At 36.9% G+C, this 19980-nt stretch overlaps 1 protein-coding gene across 9 annotated transcripts in view; it reads right to left on the bottom strand.

Moving 5' to 3' along the window:
* Positions 1–19980, bottom strand: part of LOC133531104 (uncharacterized) — a 109251-nt gene that overhangs the window by 63898 nt on the left and 25373 nt on the right. The gene's annotated exons all lie outside the window — the stretch shown is intronic.

Raw genomic sequence — 19980 nt, 5'->3', positions numbered from 1 at the left:
GTCGACACTGTTTTCCAAGTAAAAAAAAGAACAAATAATTGAGTATTCAGTTGTCAAGCGGAGTGTTTCATTACAAAAGGCAGAAAGTGATATGCATTGTAGTACTAGTGGGTGAACACTATTTTCGACAGGAGAATATATTTTATAAATTGTGTCAAACAAAGGACATTGTCGTTACTCGTATTCGTTTATATTCCTAACCTATGTTCAGCAGCCTCTATAGTTAGCTGAATAATTAGTGTACCTTGACAGTTTCCTTGAGATAACGACTAACCTTGTAATTGTACGGAAGACACAACTACATGATCATTTGTAAGTCTTATTACTGATGATATAAGATCTACAATAGATAATTAAAGCTTATCATCATCTTTCAACAGAAAAACGCTTTAAATTAAATTAAATATATCTTTATTTCAGACCCAAAAGTCCAAATATGGTTACTAAAATTAACTTAAAACCTATATTATTTACAAAGGTTATGCTGTGCCAATCAGACCTACTTGACACAGGTCAAAGTAGAGCTGACCTGCTCCATCCAATGCCACATTATGGGGCAGCTAAATCTGTCCGCAATCATCTTCAGAATGCTGCTTCGAATTTCCCTTACGCGGACCATTAGCGACGTGATTTTTTTACGCATTATCGCGTGAAAATCGTCCGTTTGCGCTTGGGCGAACATTCCTGATGCACTGCACCATTTTGAAAGTCTCAACAGCATTCTGAAAGCGTTGTTGTATTGAATGCGAAGGGCGTTGTAGGCTCGTTTCGTATACCGAACCCAAAGACTGCTAGAATAAAAAGACTGGCTATTTATATGCTTTGAATAGAGTTATTTTGACTTCCACGGAGCATCTAGCGAATCTTCGAGCTAGCATATTACTGCTAACTGACAACACCCTTCGCTCCCTCTCGATACCACTATCATCACAATCACACAGATCATTAGTTATAATGTGGCCCAAGTATTTGAAGCTATCCACTACTCTAAGTACAACCCCGCCAAGCGACACTGGAGGTATAAAATATGGTTTTATTTAACCGCCTTAAACACCATCACTTCACTCTTGGCGGCGTTGTATACGAGTCCATGTGCGGCTGCATACTTCTCACACTTGGCCACTAACTGTCTAAGGGCCCCGATAGACGGACTTAGCAGCACCATGTCGTCTGCGTAGCTTATATTGTTAACACAAGTGTTTTCAATATATAGCATCCCGCAGGCATGCTGCTAAGTTCGCCTATCAAGTCGTTCATATACAAGTTGAACAGTTTCCGAGACGTAAGGCCCCCCTGTCTTACACCACATTCAAGCCTGTACTCAGAAGATAGTGACTTGGCCCACCTGACCTGGTTTGTTTGATTTTGGTACCAAAACTTTAGCAAATCTGTACAGTCATTCGGTATACCTGCTTCCTCATTTTCTTCCAAAGCATAGTATAATTAACCCTGTCAAACGCTTTGGAAAGGTCGAGGAAGCAGGCATAGGTTGATGTTTTCCTGTCCGTGTAGTACCCGAGAGTATGCTAGAGACACATAATGGCACTTTCTGTAGATAACCCAGTTCTGAACCCAAACTGGGTGTCATAGATACTCAGGTACTTATCTAATGTAGAGTTCAGCATACTGTCGAGCAGCTTCGCGGCAGTGGTGGCAAGAGCTTTGCTAGCTGACATATTTTTACTTGTACAGTCACGTCTAAAAATATCGATACAGACAAAGTGTCAAAAATATGTACGCATTACCTTAATATATAGGCAATAAGATTGTGTATAGATATTTTTGGCACTTTGTCCGTATCGATATGTTTGGCAAGTTGATATCGGGCAGATACCGCAGAGGGGCATTAATTGTATGTAAAATTTGCAGCTGCCCCCCCCCCCCCCCTGCCTGTACCTACCTACGCCGATGTTATTTATACGCGTTTAAGTACCAGTAAACTGGGATTACTGGCATTGTGTCGTGGGGAAACATTGATCATGGACTTTAAGCTACGTATAAGAAATAAGTTTTTTTTTTCAAAAATCAAGTAACCACAGTTTACGGTACTGAACAAACTTTACGCATATAGTTTTCCAATTACTGTTACCACTTACGGCTGTTATGCGTGATACGGCAAAAACACGGTTAACACTTAACTGTCACGGCAAATGATAGAAGTCGTTAAACATGATAAGTTGGTTATTACGTCAATGGCACGAATAATCGTGTTGCAGTAATGTCTTTGGACATGAACGTTGCCCGCCCTGTGTGTCGCCAGACAGAAAGAGTACTAAACTACATAGGGCTGTGAGTAAAATCGGAATGCAGTAAGATCCAGCTTCCTTGTATTTACGTTGTTTGAATTTCGAACTCTTTCGACTTTGTTAGTAGCGCTGTATTGTACATATCCTCGACGATATAAAAACGTAGTTTACATAGAACCCAGGACCTCTGTGGGCAACATTTACACAGAGGAACCTATTCACTGAGAGTTCAGTACAATAACATCCTGAGGATGCTGTTGAAACTGCCGAAGCACTGTGCCTTGGGAATGTTTGCAGAGGCGCGAATGGATGACGTATATGCCATTAGGCGTAAAAGAATAGCGTCTCTGCTGAAGCGCGTGCGTGGCAGGAGCAACAGCCTCCTGAGGATATTGTATGGACGATTGCCGCCTCACAAAGTACTGGCTAGAGGTGGTGATCAGGGCCGGATTTAGGGGGCCTCCACAAAAGAGGGGCCCCCACAATAGAGATTTTCGGAAAATTTACCATTTTATTTGGAAAAAATTTGGGGCCAGGGGGCCTCCACTCCTTTATTGCCCGAGGCCTCCAGACCTCTAAATCCGGCATTGGTGGTGATAGGCAGGGCGAAATAACCCACCTTTTTGTCATTTGCTCCTCTCTGCTCGCAGTGATTAATGTTAAGGTAGTTTTAAAGCTTAAGTGTTTTTATGTAAGTTTTAATATGGGTGTAAGTTATTCTAGTTCTATGAACAAAAAGATGGTCTGAATTAAACGAATTTTATTTCATTTTTATTTATTTATTTAGCTTCGGAAGCAGAGTCACAACAGATTAGGCTACAGAAGCCATCATCGCAATATAATAGTTCGTAAAATGGAATCTTGAGCGTTGCGAGGGTTTCAAGGCACGAGAGTTAAAGAAATTTTGCCACCGAGTGAAACACAATTTTTTTTCATCACGCCAACACAAGGAAAATATTAACTGTAAAATATCAAACAAAAGGAAAGCAAATCAATTCAAAATGAATGTTAATAAATATATTTCATTCAAAATCATCATTTAAAAGTCAATTCTACCAGCCAACATAAGGAAACGCAAAAATACTTTGCCCCACATGTCGTTAAAATGCAACTTTCTCATTCTCATGAGTTTTTGAAAAACAAGAGAGCCTTTACCAGCTGGTATGATGAAAATAAATAATATTGTTTATTTATACTTCGAGTATTACAACAGCTTTCAGACCTACTTACATTTTTAATGAATAGCTTTATTATGCAAATGGTCGCCATAAGCCCGGGCTAATCGTCCATTGTCTACGTACCGATCGATGCATCTTCGGTACATACTTCGGTCAACCAAGACCGTAATGGCTACAGCTTGACCTATTTATTATTTATCATTTGATAAACTGATTCTTTAAGAGGCTGTCAATACCTAAAGCGCGCACACTGTCTATTTGTATCGGAGTAAATGAGATAGCACTGTCGCATGTTACTGGGCCTGGGCAAGGGAATAATAAGAAAAATATTTATATATAAAAAAGTGGATTATTAGTGTAATATTTTACTCAACAGCGGTTTAGATATAAATGTTTTGAAATTGTGATTTTAATTGCAGACCCATAAGTCAAAACAATAAAAACCGTTTAATTGTGATTATAAGACCAATCTTTGCAATTATTTTCAATCGAGCCGTTTTCGTTCAATCATGTATCGAGTACAACCACGGTCTTTGAAATATAATTAATATGAACATATATTTTTCTTACTTGATTAAAGCAAATAGCCTTTCTTAAAAAACTGTTTAAGTAACATCAATTTCAAGGACATTGGGTGTTGACAGCCTCTTATTTTTTTGTACCTATCCTTGTGAGAGTCTGTGTACATTACAAATGTTATATGGCTACTTGACATTTTTTTGTAAATATTGTCAATCGGTCTAGATTTTCCTGAGGATCAAATGTCTATATAGGACTCATGCCATTTAAGCAACACAAAGGTCAGAAATGAGGGTTAAAGTCTGACGTTGGCACTCGATTGTAACGCCTCAGACGAAATGATATTGTAATGTGACGTCACATTACATTAGTTTGTCCTAAATGTATGCATGTAACTCCTCTGGAGTTGCAGGCGTATATAAGCTACGGATACTGCTTACCATCAGGCAGGCCGTATGCTTGTTTGCCACCGACGTAGTATTAAAAAAAAAGATCAAGAAAATTACTATTATAACCCTGAAATATTGCGTTTATGTGTATAGTTGTTTTACAATTTTTTTTTTTTTATTATTATTTTTTTTAATTAAATATAAGGAATCGAATGGTAGCATTCTATTTAATAATAATAATAATAAGCCCCCAGGGCAGCTTGTGGCGAGCTGAATGGGAAGTGACGTCCCTTGGGTCCCATACCCCCGAGAGTCGGTCAGGCCCCTCTCTCCGGCTTGCCTTCATTGGCCGGCTGGAGTGAACATTGAGCAGGGGCCGCAGGACTCACCTCTGGCTTGCCTTTGCCGGCCGTCCAGAGTGGGGTGTCAGAACTATATGCTCGCAGGGTGGAAGTGAAATATGCATAAGACGCGAGTTGGCACAGTGGCTGCTCTCCACACTCTGAGCCGCTCACGCAATGTTGTCCCCTTGTCGCTCTGTGCGAGCGGCCGTTTTCGGGGATCCATATTGTGAGTTGGCGAGTCCTGTCCATTTTTCGTGTTTTTTAACATATGATCAGGGCAGGTGCCATAGTCACCTCCATAGTCTCGGTTACCAGTCCAGTAGCAACTCAACCCAATAGCCCGGTTTCTTTTTGTACCTTTTTCTTACAATAGTCCTACACTAACCGGGGCTTGTCCGTGGGTGCACTGCTATAGTGTGAACAGGGATAATCGTCGGTTGGTGTCACATTACTTTTAGAGTAAATTGTCTTATTACAAGGGGCCTCTACGTGTTGGCTTCGGCCCCACGCACGCCTTCCAAATGCCCGGGACCCCATGGTCCCGAGAATTTGTAAGAGACATACAAATAATAATAATAAAACCGCAGGGCAGCTTGTGGCGAGCTGTTGGGGAGTAACGACCCCACGGACCCGAGTACTCCCGAGAGTCGGTCAGGGTCTCCGTCTCCGGCGTGTCTTCGTCGGTCGGAGTGGACCCCAAGGGGACCCGCAGGACTCTCAGCTCTGGCTTGCTTTCATTGGCCGTCCAGAGAGGAGTCGTTAGAGCTAAATGCTCCAGGGGTGGAAGTGAAAACTTGCATAAGACGCGAGTTGGCACAGTGGCTGTTATCAGCCACTGGGTAGAAAGCGGCGTACACCTCTCGACACCCCTGAGCCGCTCACACCGGTGTTGCTCCTGGTCGTCTTCACGACGGCATTTTCAGGGGCCCATCTAGTGAGCGGCGAGTCACCGCCTGCCTCGATAACTAGTGAAAACATTGTTATGGCAGGTGTCCGGACGTTTTTGCAATAACCCAGTCTCATTGTCCTCCCAAACTTCAATCCATAGACCGTTATACTGTTCACTTTACTACAATAGTCCCAATGCCTGTTGCGACCGGTTCATGGGTGTCTATTGTTGCGCCCGTGAACGGGTTCCAGCAGGCGTTCTACATGACATTAAAGCTCTCCAAGAGGCCTCTACGTGTTGGATCTATATCCCCACGCAAGCCTATCAAAAGACCGGGATTTATAGGCCCGTGAAATCCAAGGAAATAATAATAATAAAATACTTTATTGTGCACTACAAAGAAATATACATGTTACAAACAAAAAAAAAGGACATAAGTAAGTAGGCAACAACAGGCGGACTTATCGCTAAAAAGTGATCTCTTCCAGACAACCTTCAGATAGCGATTCAGTAAAAAAAAAAGTATCTTTTTGAAAGTTACAAAAAAAATATGTTTTTAGTCTTTGGAGCCTTGTATTTTTTTATAATCTCAATATGTCTTTTTAAATTCCACTTGTTTATAATGGATGGCTCATATTCTATCCATTTAGCTAAATTTAGTTATAATATTCAACATGTGTCAAGTACCCAATTAATCCAATTAAGTATATAATTTACTTCGAACTTTTATTGCAATTGCTAAAATAAAATGATTGCTTCTGGAACTTAGAAAGCTAGTTAGACCAAGATTAAGGATGAAACACGCTAGACCGGGCCGGAGCGTCCCACGCGTCATTTTCTATGACGGCTGATCGGTGATCACGTGGTGCTTTCCATAGAAAACGAAGCGCCGGAAGCTCCGGCCCGGCCCTCACTCTCTCAAGGCCACGCGCTATATGCCTACCGCTCGACGTATCGTCGACGATACAACCGACAGAGGCAGAGGGCCGCCGAACGCCCGCCTGAGCGCTCGTACCGCATTGCGCCGAACCTTTCCCGCGCTTACGCTTCGAAATGCCGAAACCACGTAATTATTGTGCAGTACATGGATGTAAAAGTAAAAAAAAAAAGGATAATTATGTTGAAGAGTTAGAAATAGTATTTTTAAATAATTTTGACAAGTTATAATGAATCTGCATTGTAGCACCGTATTACAACTTTTAATTGACCGAAGCGTAGCGTAGGTCTACGTTTTGACTCGGGCAATCTGCTTTCGTATGTCCGGATGTTCTCCTCTACAGGTCGCAATTCTCAACCGATTCGCGTGAAATTTTGTGACCATATTCTATGATTAAATAGAATTTTTTTGTCGATCCAGTTTTTGGAAATTCTTCAAAATGGCGGAGTAATGGTACGTCACGCCTAAACAAATAGCCGTATCCATATCATAAGAGTGTCTTCTTTGTGAGACATGTTTAGTGAGTGATTTGCGAAATATTCAGATATTTTAGAACGCTGGTTTAGGGGGTATTTAGATATTTAATTTTTCCTCGAGTATAAGTAGCCTAATTTCACCGTGTCACATATAACCACTCGTGGCACAGTTGGAATACGCTCGCTTTACAATGACGAGGTTCTGGGTTCCAACCCCATACAATGAATTCTTTTTTGTTTATTTTTTTTGCATTTTAATTTCCTATTTTTGATTAAGGTTTGTAGCAGGGAGAGAGAGAGAGGTCCCTGGATCTATCCCCTGAATTGTAACTTTTTGTATTATTTTTTGCATTTAAATTTCGTATTGTTGATTGATCAAGCTAAGCGCGTTCGTATCAGTTTTTTTGTCTGAACTTTTTTTTTCAGCCGTTATAGTTCAAGGATACGGACAGTTGCGCAGGCGAAAACGGGTGCGATGTGTGGGGGGGTCCATGTTCAGAATTTTTCGGAGCAAATTTTACACTTTAGATTAATTTATCAACTTTGGCTTTTCTATAGATTAGTTGTAGATCGGAATATTGATATTATTTTAGGAACAGAAGTTTAATCGTAAATGTTTGTTATATTGCTTTAATTACCAAATTGAATATCATAGCTAAAATAGGGAAACAGTTTTTATAGCATTTTTCCCCAGCTCCTGCCGGAGCTGCAATGTTTCAAGATGGCTGTCGCGGCAGAAAGTTCCGGTACGGCACGTGGCATTGTTGTAGATAATTTTGGTGTATATAGATTACTAACAGTCGGCGATGAGAAAGTGGCGCCATCTAATAGATCAAAGGCCAAAGCAAAGGTATAGCGTTTCAAGCGATGTTTCTATAACCTTTAGGTTGTGCCCGGTAAGATGGCGCCGGTTTTTGACATTTAACAAATTGAACACATATTAGTGAAATAATAAGGATCAAAGTCAAATGGCGTTCTAAAAGTTTTAATTACGTGTCGAAAGATAAGGCAGTAAATTAGGTGGCTACAAAGTTTTCTTTGACAATACACCTCTATTTCAAATTATCTTTGCTGTTAGTTACCAGCAGGTAGATTACCAGGCAGGGGCCGTATATAGTATAAACCCAAATCAGTTGAACAGTTTGCTACCTTGCTGTGCGGTATTTAGAGCACCAACATAGGTCTTGACTGGCTTAAAAAGTTAAAATGCTCAGAGTTTTTGTATGTTTTTGTTTCGTTATTTTTGTTGCATGTTGAGACGGCCCAATGATGCCATTTTGAGGTCATTTACTGAAAATAGGTCCGTTGGCACTGTTTGATGTATCTTTCTAATCATGCTCTACCCGTTCCTCGCCTTTAGGTTGTAATGGTCAGATTTGATAACGGCACTGTCACAAGAACTTGGCGTCCTAAAGAACTTACATTATTCAGGCAGCGACAGTAATGCAGTTGGCAGTAATGTTGCGTTACAAATACTGCGGCAGTAGTGCAGCTGCGGTCGGAAATCCGAACGTTACCTTTACATTGCTTAGAGTAGTGGTTGACCTTGGGGTATCTTGCTGTAGGTTGTTTATACGTTGCGCCTTCTTAGGTTCAAGCCTTTTGTATCGCCTCGCTAAAATTAAGACTGTGAAACTCCTTCTATTGCGATTCAAGGACTTCGAGGAGGAAAAAATACTGAAAAGACTGGCAAACCAAACAAACCGACGCGTACGATGAAGCATCTCGGTTACAGCTTACAGGCCAATTTCGAACGTACACTGACATTAGAATCCACTAATTATATATGAACCATTTTATTTAGTTATCATGCGTCTCGCTTGCGGCAATACATGTACGGACTCCGTAGAGTACGAGCGAAATGCATGATAACTGAATGACATTAATATTCGATAATAGGTGGTCCAAAAATATAAAGTAATGAAAATTTCTTTTCCATGCGGGTTTTTTTTTATTCCAATATAGGTAACAAGTATCCCTAGCAAAATTTAGAGCATTAAACATCATTTAGGCGTCGCTATAAATAAAACAATTCTGCCATAAACAATTGTATGAAAATAAATTGACCCATCAATAATTCTGCTTTGGAAATGTGGGTCTCTATTGTTTCCCATAAAGTTTTAAGTCATAATGTATTGTTTGTCCGCATTTTCGTTAGCCATAATTTGGTTTTTCTCAGAAACGCGTAACTTTTCAGAATTGCCATAAAACAAACCTAACCTAACCTAACCTATCTATAGGATAACCTGAGGAAATTCCTGAAAAGTTAACGGTTTCAGAGTTATGACTAATGATAATATGACTATCATTATATTATGACTTTCAATAATTATGTCAAACAAAGGGGTCCTTAAGGACTTCTTATACGTTTTATTTATTAATCATAAGTATGTTAAAAATATGGCAATTGATTTTTTTAAACTTTTTGGTTACTTTGCATTTTTTAATTTGTATGAGGATATTGCAAATCACAAAATCATAGCGAGTACAGCGACCACTAAATCATTTGAAAATTAGTTCAAATTATTTCATAATATACTAAAGGGAGCCTTGTGAAGATAAAATCTATTTCATTTTTTTCCACATACAAAGTAAAGTTGGACCACCCTATTCGATAATTATGTATTTTTGTCAATTTAGTTTTTATAAATTCTTTTAAACAGTAGAGTCATCATACATTTATTAAATTTTAAGCTATGCTCGCGAGGTCTACAGCTCACAGAGCTACTAGTTATTATTTACGCGATTGAGGATATTTTCAACTATAAAATTTAATAACAGAGAATTCCGAGAAGGGAAAAATATATATATCATTATATAAAACTAAAATAAATAATAAAGAATATTTACTTACTAAAACATATTTGTTTGACTAATAAAAAATATGGTTGATTCGCAACATTCGTTTTATTACAATAATCATCTTACGTGACAACCCTAGCGACGACGCGTTGGCACGTGACTCGCACGGCGGGCAACACAATCTCAACTCTTTGTGCGCGTACTTATGGTACATTTCTTCTCGTCCTGAGCAGCAGGTAATATTATTAAGATTTTGTAGGCTATTATAGCGTAGGTATTTTCGCTTTTGTATGGCAATTATGTATCTGTTACGTAGTAACTATTTATTAATATGTGGTACAGGTTTTTAAAGGGTTGACAACGGGCATGTAATATCTCTGGTGTTGCAGGTTGCAGGCGTCCATAGGCGGTGACTGCTTACCGTCAGGCGGACAGTATACTTGTATGCCACCGACGTGGTATAAAAAAATAGTTACAAGGCAAAATGCAGATTTAATTTACTCAAGTATCTTGAACACGACACCACGCAAAAAAAACTTTTCCTCTAGCATCCAAGGTAGCCCAAACTAGTCTCGTTTAGACTTTAGACCTCCATCTGACCTCCAGCGCGGCGCTTATTTAAGTTTCGTAAAACAGACCCGTGACCTGACTGATAATGAAGCAATATTCAGTCGAGAATACATACTAATTAACATATTAATAATATTAAAGCGTACGTAACCAAAGCCATATGCTATTGCATACTGTGAAATTAGGAAGAACGGGCAGTGAACGAAAAAAACATAGAAGACTAACGTCAAACAAAATATCAGCGTAAAAGTGGCCCCACTATTAAAACACGCAATACTAATAACGGACCAATTGCAACTCGTCAATGTTCAGGTCTTGCTTTCTTCGGCGAAACTTCATTTGACCATGATTAGTCAATTTAAACCACCCGAACTACGATTGGTCTATTATAAAATGAGGCGCTGTGATTGGCTGTAGCGTTGTCACTTGAAAATACTTTTCATGGTTTCATGAAATATAGTTTTAAATTAAATGCAATATTTTTGTATGATAATTTAAAGCAGTAAATAAAAATATGAAAGACAATTTTACTTTTTGTTATTAATTCTCGAGTAATTGTGGAAAATTCTCTGTGACATTTTATGCTTGAAATTTATGCCCTAATTCATAAGCGATCGAAAGTTTTTTTTTTTAATGCGCGACAGGTAAATGGACAGATAGTACACTAATCAAGTGCAGTCGTGTTTGGCGTCATAAAACTTTGAAGGGTTCCATTTTTAAAATGTTTGAGACAAAATATAGGTATGGGGGGTGATTTGTCGATAAATTTCATGGTACGGGGTTAACAGCTCCACTATACGTGTACAAACACATTCTATAGATACAATGTGTTGGATCCGATCTTCACATTTCTATAATAATTACTGCCCGATGCTACAATTAAAAAGTATTATTAAATTGTTAATGGGAAACGAACCAAATAATAAATGTGCAATTTCGAAACAGTGGACTGTAAATTTTGGGGGGATTCAATCGAAATTAAATATTACAAGAATGCAATTCTACAAAATAATGCTTTAATTGCCTTGAAATTCAGATTTTAGGCACTAACCTGGGTTTAGAGGGGTCGTCAGCTCCTCTTTCAGGCGGCGAGGGCCCCGGAGACCAGCTCGTGCACTCACTAGACCTCTAAGGTTACCTGCACGCCTGAATATATATATTGCTGGACGCTGGAGTTGCGGTATACCGCAACTCCAGCGTCCCTCCGTCCGATCTCAAGGCACAAAACTTAATTTTCAACAATTTTAAGCACGATTACTCCGATTTACCGAGATAACTAACGAAAGCCAGCAAATAGGCAGCTTTTGGTGCGAAACTTATAGAGAGCGAATGTGACACGACGGTTTCCAAAAAGCGAACCGAAAGATAACATATAAATAATTACAATTAAAGATATACATAAGCCAAAACTGTTCCCACTACTGAATTTAATATTTTATTAGGTTAATAATCGTAATAAAGAATAGTAGACCCATCAAATTGATCGCGTGTGTCGGCACGCGGCGCCCTCGTGACTCATCGTCCGCGATTCTCTATTTGCTGACCTTTCCAACCTCTATAATTATCGGGTGTCAAGCCAATTCCAGCCTGTAACATATCACTATGATATGACAATAGTTATTTGTTATAAAAGTTGTTATTTAACCCCTCGTGATAATACTGATACCCGAGCAAGCGAAAGTTTCCAACATTTTAGAAAAGTAGAACCTTGAGTGTTACATTTCCTCAACCAAAAACGTCACTTTTGACACTGACAGATCGGTATCGTATCGCTGTGACATCTTAAAAGCATTGTTTGAATTGGGCCGACGGTCACACGTCACCTCACAATACTCTTATTACTAATAATTAAAAATATTTTACCAGTGGTTAAGCTTGGATCACTGAAGGAAAATGCCAAAACTCTCGAGATAAAATCTTAGGTCCCATTTTAAACAAATCTTAGTTAATAAACAAATCAGAAAAATCCTATTAATTAAATAGTAGCAAGTAAAAAATTTGGCAACTTTTGGAAGTTTTCGGTATAATGTAATGCTGCCGAAAACAAATACAATACAATACAATACAATACTTAAGAAGGAAGTATATCGCATGATCGGCCATACAAAAAGAGAAAACGTTTTTTCCAGTTTTAAATGTTTTCCATGCTCCATGATTGTTTAGTATGATATTGACACAATGAAAAACTAGATTTATAGGTTTTCCTTTGTTTCAAAATTTGCAAAACAAAAAAAAAACAATTTTATTTTTTCAAAAAAGCGAAACCTTTAAACCTAGAATATATGCTGAAGCGTTCGACGTCAAAATCAAAATTATTTGTTAAGATTTAGATAATAGAAAACGTGGAAAAAATTGAATTTCATAGAAAATTTCCCGTTATTTCTTTAGATTCGTAAAGCTATTCTTCCCTCTTAATACAATGGTAGGTATTCAGTATTCAGTTGATTTTAACTTTCAACTTGTAAACTTTTGACTTAGTTAAGTCAGTCTTTCTGTCCATCTGTCGCAATCACCACGTGTTTTATTCATTACTTCAACAAAGAACATATAGGTCAGAGGGGACAGCTGAAGAACTTAGTAATGTAAGGGGTCATTAGGGTAACCAGATCTGATTCCGGTTTTACGCGTCATCTGCATTGAAAATACGGGATTTAAGGTTAAAATACGGCAGTGGCCGTTTGTTAATAAAAATAAACGTATTTTTTTTATTACTAATATTTGGCAAAATCAATTAAATAACCTATACAATGCTAAATTTCTTAATGAAAAAATGTGAAATAATCAAAATATGCATTTTTATCATTAAATGCCATAGAATGTACTGTCCCGTATTGGTTTCGCTAAATTACGGAACAGTGAAAAATTCGTGCCTGAGATACGGGACAACCCGTAAAATACGAGACATCTAAGGGGGCGTCCATTATTGTATTGTATTCGGGCGATTTTTCCGCAACTCGACGACTTGCGCCTATTTTGCGTGATATGTTGGGGGTGGGCTAGTCCTGCCAGCCCAGCTCCTCGAGGAATTAAGGGCGTCCATTAATCGCGTCATATTGTATAGGGGGGGGGAGGGGGTCAGCAAAAAATCACCAATGATCACCACAGGGGACGGGGGGGTATGGACACGTATCACGTGTATTTTTTTTTCATCTGTGCTATACTGTATTATAGTCAATAAAATAAAAATAATAGTTTTCCGCCCTTATTATCCTTCACGTGTACTTAGGTTCATTTGTTAGAAAACTGTTCTTTAGTTATCGAAAAAAATACACGTCATATTGGATGGGGGGGGGGGACCTGAAAATATCACCAAAGATCACCATGGGGGAGGGGGGGGGGTCTAAAACAAGCCAAAAACGTATGACGCGATTAATGGACGCCCCCTAACTAAACTTCTTTATTGCATCTAGCTTACAACAATATAAGTACAAATGAGATGGATTTTTTTTCTCATAATGAGATGAATTTAACATCAATTTGTAAGGTCGTAGGTATCGGTTCCAATTTTTTTTGGTCCAGTACTAATTAATTAAATGCTCTTACTGGGATTGCAACTCAGTAACCAACAATTCTAAAGTAACCATTTAATTTAATTGGCGGTGTAATTATTACTACAAATAAATGAAACAAATTTATCCTGAGCATGTCCGACCTTGCCCAAATGACATCACTATGCGGTCACCCGATAATAAACGCCAATAAATGCATTCCCAACCTTATTCCTTTATAATATAGTACAAATTCGCTTGGCATGACCTTAAAACGTGGTATATTATATTGCCACTGTAGTTTTTATACACTGGTAATAAGGTCTGAAATGGCTTGGCAGGGAGCGGAAAAGTGTTACAGAGCATACAGAGGTTAATTAAGTATAAAAAATGTAAATTTGATTAAAGAGTCTGACGATGTCCAGTCGGGGCTAAGATTTGTGCAAAACATGTACTAGTTTACACATCAGCAATACTAGTCTCTTTTTCTTCTCAAATATAAAATTGTTCTAATAGCAGTGTTTATTATTTAATTCATAAACTCTGACCACGCTAACTTTGCACTAACCTACTTATGGTACGTTGTCGTGAAAACTAAGCGTGGTCCAACTCTAAATAAATAGGTTATTTTATTATTTATTTTATTTATTTATTGATATTTAGGACATCATTATCACTATTATCAGTAATAAGTCATAAACAAGTAAAATATAGTAGTAACATACTGTTCCCGCCACGGATAAAAATTTGTAATTTGTAAATAGTATTTTTATCGAATTAATTTGTTAAATTATTTATTTTCAACGATTCAACAAGTTTCTCTGGTCAATAATAAATATTATTTACTATTAATGATATTGGAAAATCAGTTGTTAAAATTGAAATTGGTTCGAAAAGTGAAATCTTGAGGGTTACAAAGCACTTGGCTACAGAGTGAAACGAAATTTTTCACCACACCTACTCGGGGAATATAAATACTACTCAATTGTAAGACATTAAAAATCAAATCCAAATTAATGCTATTAAATATTTCATAATTTGCATAGGTGCTGTTATTGAATGATATTTTGTTATTTACGACTCTTTTTTTTCAAGAATCATCTCTATTTATTTCATATTTTATATACATGAAGCTAAATTAATTAAAAACTAATAAATAAATAAATATTATAGGACATTATTACACAAATTGACTAAGTCCCACAGTAAGCTCAATAAGGCTTGTGTTGAGGGTACTTAGACAACGATATATATAATATATAAATATTTATAAATACTTAAATACATAGAAAACACCCATGACTCAGGAACAAATATCCATGCTCATAGAGTCAGTAGCATCAAACTATAATATAAGAGGGAAGAATAGCTTTTCGAATCTAACGAAATAACGGTAATTTTTCTATGAAATTCCATTTCGGAAGAAAACGGTTTCCACTGACTAAATCATAACAAATAACTTTGATTTTGATGTCGATCGCTTTACCATAATATAGTCTAGGTTTCGCTTTTATGAAAAAAAAAATCTTTTTGTTTTGCAAATTTTGAAAACTGAAATCCTATAAACCTATTTTATGATTGTGTTAATAACATACTAAAAAAAACATGGAGAATGGAAAATATTTAGAAGTGGAAAAACGGTTTCTCTTTTTGTATGGACGATCCCTCTTTAAGTAACATAAAAAAAAACTTGACTGTTTAATTTTATTATTACCTGCATGCAGATCAAGTAATACTCATTTATTTCTATGCCTATTCAAGCATTGTTTTATGATTGATGATTGAATAATTGATTAAGTATTATTCAAAATCATAACTTAAAAATCAGTTCCATTCCACCAGCCAACATAGGGAGCTACTCAAAATTTGCATCTTGTGGATATAATGCAACTTTCTCATCAGTTTAAAAAAAAGAGACTTTACCAGCTGGCGGTAAAAATAAAATTACGACTTTTGTATATTGTTGGGCGCTGCTCATTGTAATTTGTAATAATTATAATTAATTAATACTGTCATTACCACAAACAAATAAACAAAATAATGATGATTGCATGACCTCATCTCAATATAAGATGACGTAAGGAACCTTTTCTGCTTCACACTTTAAGTAAATTTTGAGTTAATTCGTATTGAAGGTTGAAGGTACTTTGTGTGTACTACTTTAAATGATTCATTAGAGGTGAATCGATAAAGCAGGCCATATTGTGTAGCAGGGTTGGCCGAATGTTAATTAGAATTGAAAATATTGAAAATTAACCATTACAAATTGAACCGTCCGTTTCGGTTTATGGTTCAATTTGTAATGGTTAATCTAAGACTCCGCTGTCCCTCCGTCCGTATGTCCATCCGTCTGTCACCAGGCTGTATCTCACGAACCGTGATAGCTAGACAGTTGAAATTTTCATAGATGATGTATTTCTGTTGCCGCTATAACAACAAATACTATAAAGTACGGAACCCTCGGTGGGCGAGTCCGACTCGCACTTGTCCGGTTTTTAATATTTTCAATTCCAATTAACTTTCGCCCGACACTGTTTTGTAGGTACAGTCAGATTCAATAGCAGCGGATGAAACCCCACGCCACGCATTTTCCAAATAGAGACGGAAGATTCAGTTTCGTCCGGTTTCGGCCAATTTTTCTCATATAAGTTTTATTTGTACTAAGTATCAGTGGCGGCGCGTCACAAATATTCGCAGGGAATCCGGAGCTAATTTTGCTTTCCTTTTCTCCATGAACCGATCGTGAAAGTACTCAACAGGCTGATATTAGACAAGTCGGTGGGAATCGAGTTCATTGAACGATCCGCCACTGCTAAGTATAATTACTGTAGAGATAAGTTATTGACATTTTATTATTTTATGCTCATCCGGTTATGTCTGTGTTTGTGATCTCTGTATGTACTAACAATAATCTTGTAAGTTATGTTGTGTAATACTAACACTTTTATGGGTTTTTGTCTGAAATAAAGGATTTAATTAAAAAAAATTAATAATGATCTCAGTTGGTCTTTGAATAAATGAAATTGACGTTACGTACATCGGTTCTAATTATAATTATAGTGACGCCAAGGGCTCGTTATGATAAGGCGATAACGGACGCAACTCCCGAGCTGATTGGTCATCAGTGTTTCCTGAAATTTTACATATCGGAGCGGAAATTTTACACGAAAATTTAATTAAATTCTGTATGGTAAACAAACAAAGTCAATTAGATTAATAATACAGTGTGTATTTTTGATGTAACCGCAAACTTAAACTAGACGTAGGTAGGGTTAAACGATCCTAAAAGATTTTTTTATTTAGTCTTAACTACCAGCAGTGGCAGCATGGTTCCATTTTTATCGTTTGTCACTATGCTCGTCACTTTCGCACTTACATACTTGTTAGAACGTGACAGGCATGGTGACAAATGATAAAGAGCCGACCATCTTAGCCCTACTGGACATATTTTTTATTATTATTATATATTTATATAGTATTTCGTACATCATGGTCACTTGTGACATTTGTGACGTTTTGAGTTGAAACAAGTAGTGATACATTACTTGCTGAATTTTTTTTTTGGAAAAATAAAAGTCGTGCATTTTTTATAAAACCTATGAAAGTGTTTCATTAAAGCCTACCTACATTATAACTACCCTTTGATAATGTGGTCGTATCAAAAGCACACGCTGTATAATGGTAACGGTACAATCACGTCTAAAAATATTTATACGAAAAAAGTGCCAAAAATATGTATACACGACTTTATTGCCCATATATTAAGGTAGTGTATACATATTTTTGGCACATTTTTCATATCGATATTTTCAGACGTGACTGTACAATATCAAAAATGTTTTTAGCAAAATCTAAAATTATCAGAGTTCTAGAAAAGAGTGAGGTGATTTCGCGCGGGTCTACTTTCGTCTTTAGGTTTTTAAGACCCTATTTAGTTTAGAGCCGCATGTAGGCACTATATATTAATTTGTTAAAAAAAAAAACACAAAAACAATTGGAAATTTATTAAATAGGTATACAGGATGTTTATTTAGTGACCTGCAATAATATACGGGTGAATAATAGGTCATACTGGGCAACTTCTACTACGGGACTGATAGCCACCGTGCAGGGGGCCTACCGTGAAAACCGAAATTCGCAAATTGCGAGGATCTTTCTCTTTTACTCACGCTAAGACATAATTAGAATGACAGAGAAAAATACCCGCAATTGACGAACTTCGATTTTCACGGTTATAGCCCAGGTCAGGATCTCGACGACTCAAATAAAACTTCGATTCTTAGTGTTATAATTTTCCAATTTACTGGTTACAAGGGTTTATTTGCCAAAACGGTTAAATGTAAAAAGCGGTTGGTTGTTGATAGTATGGAAGATGATGAGAGAGTGATCTTGCAATATTTGATCAGTACAAAAGGTTTAAATTTAGGTGCCTCTAATTGGCCGCGATACAGAATATGTGGAGCGTTCCTATTGGTGCTTTTGAAAAGCCTCCGAATACTAGCCGAGCCCGACGGCTGCGTTTAGCTACTGCATTGGGAATATTTTTATATAATAATAAGTTGCATTCGTAACAGGACAAACCACGAAATCGCGAAAAAAAATTGGCTGTTTAATACATTTTGCCATTTTGGCAGTCTGACCTATGGGAGAGTAAATATTTTTTCGCGATTTCGGGATTGGTCGTATAGTAAAAGTTGCTCAGTATGACCTATATATTCACCCCGTAAATTATTGCAGGTGACTAAATAAATCCGTACGTATACCTACATAGAGGGACACCGAGGTGAGTTGACACAAGGGTAAGTTGACACAGCGTCTCGCCAACCACACGCAAGAAGTATATAAATGTTTACGAAAATATGTCTGATAATAAAAAAATCTGACTATTGTCATGTCTATATTAATGCAAGTGATATGACATTTACGATTACTCAGACTAACCACAATAAAGAATAGGGCTTATTGTTATTAATTAGTAAATTTGTTTTGTTTACTAAATAAAGTTTATTTTAATTCATCTACTTCCAAAACACTATTTCAAGACGTTGTTTGTACACCAAAGATACATTGATTGAGATAGATGCGTAAAATCTTACACAATTTCGAGCTTCGAATTTGACACGTAAACGATAAACGAGATGGCGCTGCACAGCTCCACACATTTTGCGGTAACTCTGATCGTAAAAAGTTGACGTTTGACAATTCAGTGACTGAAAAACATATGGCACAGTACAGCGCCATCTTATTTTATTTTATTTTATTTTATTTTATTTATTATTATTACTAAGACTGTCTGTCACCAGGCTGTATCTCATGAACCGTGATAGCTAGAAAGTTGAAGTTTTCACAGATGATGTATGTCTGTTGTCGCTATAACAAAAAATACTAAAAAGTATGGAACCCTCGGTGGGCGAGTCCAACTCGCAATTGTCCGGTTTTTTTACACTTAACGTTAGCACTAAGTAGTAATAGTAATTATTAGCATAAATAACATGAGCAATAGTAAATAAGACATCATGACACATTGTAAACAGATTGACACTTCATTGATAAATGCGTTCGATCCTCGCCTTATCGCTAAATATCGATGTCGCTTACAATATTTATGTCTAGTGATTACAAACAATACTTTGTTGATAAAAGGATTTATTGATAAAAATGATAAAACACAGAACACGTAGACGGATATTATTAAACAAATTGGACTATTTTATTCCTGAAAATTAAAAATTCTGGGGCCGAGTTATTGGTTGTGAATCTATTTAGTAACTGAGATAAATTGAACATTATAGACAAACTGTTTTTATTTTTGTAAAACTTGGGTAATTTCATGACTACTTTACACACAAAAAACTTATCTTACGTTGATTTTATTAACGATATTAAATAAATACATGCAATTAATAGGTAAAATCGGTAAAATAGTGTTTTTTAGGGTCTGTGCCCTGTGCCGAAAGAGAAGAGTCGTTAAATGTATGGGATATATCCAACGGATCCAATACATTCTACGACTCTTCTCTTTCCTGATTTTTTAGTGTGAAAGTTAGGTAATTTCATCAGTACTTAAAACAAAACAAAGGTACTTAAATATCTTACGTTTATTTTATCAACGATATTAAATTAAATACATACAATTAATTGG

This window comes from Cydia pomonella, chromosome 24, assembly GCF_033807575.1.
Source record: "Cydia pomonella isolate Wapato2018A chromosome 24, ilCydPomo1, whole genome shotgun sequence".
In the NCBI taxonomy this organism is placed as follows: domain Eukaryota; kingdom Metazoa; phylum Arthropoda; class Insecta; order Lepidoptera; family Tortricidae; genus Cydia; species Cydia pomonella.
The sequence above is the reverse complement of the archived record's forward strand: the minus strand, read 5'-3'. Positions and strand labels throughout refer to the sequence as shown.